Source organism: Haliaeetus leucocephalus, unplaced genomic scaffold (genome assembly GCF_000737465.1).
Source record: "Haliaeetus leucocephalus isolate CR32 unplaced genomic scaffold, Haliaeetus_leucocephalus-4.0 Scaffold202, whole genome shotgun sequence".
NCBI classification, from domain to species: Eukaryota; Metazoa; Chordata; class Aves; order Accipitriformes; family Accipitridae; genus Haliaeetus; species Haliaeetus leucocephalus.
Window position 1 is genome coordinate 40678 of NW_010972638.1, and position 5540 is coordinate 46217.

The following is a 5540-nucleotide window of genomic DNA, read 5'->3' on the forward strand; positions in this document are numbered from 1 at the left end:
TCACACCCCAGCGCCGTGCACACAAGCACACGCACCCGCCGGGCCGGCTGCTCCCCGGGGAGCGGGGGGTGCCCCCCCCCCACACCCCGTGTCCCTCCTGAACTGCCCCTTTTTCATCCCAATCTGCCCCAGATTGCCCAAGCTGGGGGGGGACATTCAATGGGGCGAGAGAGGCCGGGGACCTCCTGCCCCAGGCTGGGGCACCCGCAGCACCCAGACCCAGCACCCCACGGGCTGGGTGCGGGTGGGTGTGCAGGGCTTTGTGGGGTGCACACCCCCCCCCACCTCCTTGCGGGGGTGCTTGGGCACAGGCTGCAGGTATGGGCACGCACACCCGTGTGCACACGCAGGCAGGGTGTCGGGGCAGGCGTGCGTGCGACCGTGCACACACACGTACACCCCCAGGGCTGCACGTGTGCTCCTGCCTGAGCAGGGCCGCGTGTCGCACCCACGCTCCTTGCAGGTACCACTGGGTGCACGCACACCCTGGGGCAGGGGGGTCGTGGAGGGAGGGGGGGGTCCCATCACCGAGGTCACCCAAGGCGGCACTGTCGGAGCAGGTGAGCAGTGCACACCCAGGGTGGAACACACGCAAGTGTGCACACAGGTGTCCGGAGTGTGCAACACCCCCCCTGAGCACATGCACCTGGGTCCACGCAGATCTGGATGCCCACACATCTGGGTACCCCCCCAGGCCCATGCACATCTGGCACAAACACACCTGGGCAGACACATGCCTGGGCACACGCAGGTCTGCCCCTGTGCACACTTGGGCATGGGCACACACACACCTGGGCACATACAGACCTGGCCATGTACACACCTGAGCACACACACACACCCCTGGGCACATGCACACACACCTGGGCATGTGCACACCTGGATACACGCATAGCGGGGCACACACACTGGGCACACACTTTTCTGTGCACACGCACACATCTAGGTCCACGCATACACACAGATCCACACGTACTCGTGCAAGCACTCGCCTGGCACACGCACCCCGGGGACATGCACACCCAGGCTGGCCCGGTGTCCCCAAAGCCAGCAGAGGAGCTGTGGGGTCCGGCAGCGGGTTGGGGGCCGGTGCTGGGGGTGCTGGGCAGTGCCACCCACTCGAGCTCCCCAGCAGCCCCCTGCACCCAGCACAGAAGCCCCCCCTGCCCCAGGGCTGGGAGCACCCCAGGGGTCTCCATCCCTCAGGGACCCGCTGCAGCTTGGGAAGGGGGGTGACGGGGCCACCAGGACCTGGGCAGACGGTCCCCTGCCCGTGGCAGGCAGCTGTGCCCCACGGCAGCTCTGCTCCCCCCGGAGGGTGCTGGTAGGTACCCAGGCTCCGACCGTGGCCACAACCTCCCTGCGCCTCGATGGCTCGTCCCCTGTGGGCACACCGGGGATGGAGACGGTGACAAATTGCCCAGGGCCAGGATTGTCACCCCCGAGCCCGGCTCTCACCGTGATATGGACAGGCTGGACCCAGGGGTTGGGGACCCCCTGGAGCTGCTGCTCCCGCTGCCAGGGGTCCCACGGTGCCAGGACTGTGCCTTGCCCAGGACAGCCACCCCCAGCATGGGACACCCCATGTACCTGAAGGCTTGGTGACCCCAACAAGCTGCTGGGCACCCCAGGACAGGGGCAGGGTCCTCAGCACACCCCCCCCACTGCCCATCCTGTCCCCCAGCTGGGTACCACTGCCCCCGGGCTGGGGGGGTCCCCCTCGCCATTGCTCTGGACCAGATGCCACTGTGGGACATTGTGTGCCCTGTGACAGTGGGGATGCTAACGGGACGTGCAAGGGCAGGGGTTCCCCTCCACCACGATGGCCTTGCCAGCTCATGGTGGCTGTGGCGGGTCTGATCCTGCTCCGCAGCCTGTCCAGCCTCGGAAAATGCCCAGGGGCCACGTTGGTTGGAGTCATTGGCACCGGGAGGGGACAGTCCCCTGGGTGTGCTCCCCATGTATCCCAGCCCGGCACCGAGCCCAGCACCGATCCCACCGGCTGGGCTTGCCCGTGCCCTTGCTGGTGACTCACGGCCTGACGCACACGGTGCCGGCGCTGCCCGGGCAGGATGCAGCACGAGGAGCCCGGTGCTGCCAAGCCCTGGCCTTCGCCCCCTCCCCAGCCAAGGGGAAACTGAGGCACGGCAGGGGACGTGCTCGAGGCCACGCAGCCATGCCGTGGAGTGGCAGCCCCAGCTCCGCACCGAAATGGCAGCAAGCCCGGCACAGGGGTGGGGGTTCAGGCACCCCCAGCACAGCACAGCCCCATGGGGGGCTCTGGCCCCCGGGCAGTTCGGAGCAGTGGGGTCCCCAGTTGCCCCAGCCTGGTCCCTGGGATGGGGCACTGCGGAGGTTGGGCAGCACGGGGACAGACCGCAGGCAGGACACATGGACGGGCACCCTGTCTGCAGGGCCGACCTGTGATGGGGCTGGGACAGGGGTGGGGATGGTATAGGATGGAGGTGGGATGAGGTGGGGGCAAGGACAGGGAGTGGGATTGCATTGGAATGGGGAGGATGGTGGGATGAGGATGGAGCTGGAGATGGGATGGGGTGAGGATGGGGATGGGGATGGGATGGAGCTGGAGGTGGGAAGGGGTGAGGATAGGGATGGGGATGGGGTGGGGGTAGCGATGGGATGGGGAGGGGAATGGAGACCAGGATGGAATGGGTACGGGACAGGCATGCGGACAGGTCCCTGCTATCACCAAGAGCCCCGAGCAACCCGGCTATGAGCTCTGCGGAGGCACAGCCTGCCGGCCCCCACCTCCCTGAGTCCTCCATGTCCCCATCCCCTGGGGCTGCTGTGGCCCCTCACCCCAGGACCCCCTCAACAAGGGGGAGATCCCCCAGAGCCTCGTCCCCTCCAGGGCCAGGACCGAGGCCAGATTCATCCCCAGGCAGGGACTCTTGGGGCCCGGGGGAGCGTGCCGGGAGCTGGCAAACCCCATCCCTTGGGATGCTCCCGGGTGCTCCCGCCGTGTTCCCCGCCCCGTCCCTGTTATTTTTGGTGCGGAGAAGCCCCAGCTGATTCATGGCTTTTACGGGATGGCCGGAGTCGGCCGGAGTGCCGGCGGTCCCCGGGGAGCCTGCGGCTGGCTTGGATTAGCACCCACATTCCTGCGGTTGGGGCTGCCGGGCTCACCCCGCCTGACACCGGCCCCATTGCAGGGTCCCCGACAAGCAGGGGGACACGGGGATGGGGTGCTGTTCCCTGTTGCAAAACCAGGGATGGTGACAAGGGACAGAGCCCACCCAGGGGGCTTCAAACCCAGGCCAAGGGGGTGGCGGGGGTCCCCTAAGGGTGTCTCTGCACCCTGGGTGGGTGCCGGGTGCAGTGGGGGGGAGGCTGGTCATTGTCCCAGGTGTCCCCAGGGATGCTGGAGCCCCCCAGACCCGCAGGGTCCAATCCCTGGGTCCGCACACGGGGTCAGGTGGGGACACAGCCAAGGTGGCACGGGGGGAGCGGAGCATCCCCACGGCGTTGGCTGCTGGCGGGTGAGGCAGACAGGATCCGGCCTGGGGACACGGCCATGAGCAGAGGATGACCAGTGTCCCCATCCCGTGTCCCTGTCACCCTTCCTGGCTGAGCCGGATGGGCACAGGCGTCCGAGGAGCATGGTATGTGCCACAGCACCCCCGATACACTGCAGCCACCCGATGCACCCCGAGCCCCCCCAAAACTGAGCATGTGGCCCTATGGGTGTCCTCAGCCCCCTCCCCAGGGTGCCCGGGAGGGGGTCAGGGCACCCAGCCAGGTGCTGCAGAGTTTCCCCCAGGCTCCGGTCCCGTCACCGTGCCGGCTGGGAAGGTGCCGGTGGCAGGAGCGTGAGTTGCCCAAGCGAGCCGGACTCTGCAAACATTGACACAGCCCTTCCAGGAAAGGGCGGCAGCGTCACCGGCTGCCGGGCAGCTGCTGGCAGGGCCCCGAGCGGTCGCTCCGGGGACACCGATGCCAAAAGGGGTCCCCCGCAGCGAGCACGGCTGCCTGGTCATTGTCACCGTGCCCTGTCCCTCCCAGCCAGCATTGCTCATGTCCCCAGGCCCTGTCCCCCTGCAGCCAGCATCACTCGTGTCCCCCATCCCTGTCCCTCCCAGCCAGCATCGCTCCCCACCCACATCCCCAATCCCCATCAGGTCCCTGGCCAGGCCACCCATGCGTGGCGAGGGGACAGGGCAGTGGGGAGGGGGTGTGCAATTCCCTTAGCCACCCCACCACCACCCGGCTGCACCCTGTGCCGGGTGCCTTTGCTCTGCTCGGGGAGGTCCCAGCCCCAGAGCTGGGCTTTGCTGCGGGGGACAAGTGTCCCCTGGGCCACCCTCTGCCACCAGCATGGCTCAGCGTTGCGTGCTTCAAGTGCCACTTGAAACCCTTAACGAGCAGGTTACAGATGGGCCCATGCTGGTAATTAGGGATGCGATGGGCACCCAAACTGGGAGCACTGGGAACTTGCTGTGCGCCCCCCTTCCTGGGAGCTGGGCACCCTCCCCTGCCCGCTGCCGGGAGCTCTGCCAGACCCCAGGCATGCTGCGCTGCTGGCCGGATCCAGGCAATGAATATTGCAATTAGAGGGTGTCACTTGGGCGATTCTGGTCCCTGGGCAGGGGAAAGGGCGATCGATCCCGGTGACATCTCCCCATTAACCGCGAAGCAACGATTTCTGTGCAGTGCCTCCATCCCATAATTTGGTAATTAAGCCATCATTAGCCGTGCAGCAGGGCCTGAAGGTCACGGCGGATGCTGCTGCGGGACGAGGAGAGTCCGGCTCTGCTTGGGGACGTGGACGCCAATAGCAGGAGGTGCTCCAGGGCCACGTGCTGGCGTTGGGACAAGGGACCTGGTGGCACTGTGGGTCTGCTCCCAGCACGGCCCCTTGGGATGCGCTGCGGTGGGTTGTGCACCCCTGGGTACGTGCAGTGGGTTGTGAAGCTCCCAGTGCACGCTGTGGGGCTGCGCACCCCTGTGCACGCTCATGTTGCACACCCTGTGCACACACACACGTGGGCATGGGAAGCCCCAGGAGGCCAAAATGCGCCGGGAGGTGGCCGTGCCAGGTCTGGCCACGGCTGAGCACGCGGTGGCTGCAGTCCCTCCCCGCTGGCAGCAAGTCCCCAAGGGTGCCAGGTCCTGCCCCAAGGGTCCGTGCTGAGCGGCACGGCTGGGGCACAGACCCCTCGGGTGTCAGGGTCCCCGCACCCCCCAGCCCACCAGCACGATGGGGTGCTGGGGTCCCCTGTGGGCAGGAGGAAGCCCCCCCCCCCATCGGTAGGGCCAAGCTGGTCATCCCCATCCAGATGAGTGCTGTCAACCTGTGGTGACATGCAGCCACCGTGACAGAGCGAGGGGGTGCCCCAAGGGTGCTGTGACCCCCAGGTGCCAGCTGAGGGGGGAGCTGCCCTGCTGCAGGGCTGGGGCTCACCCCGGGACCCCCTTTCCCAGCCAAGTCCCCACCCCAGGAAGGAAAGGGCTTCTCGACCAGCCCAGTGTCCCCCAGGCAGCTCCACTGCCACCCCCCCCCCCGCAATGACCAAGGGGCC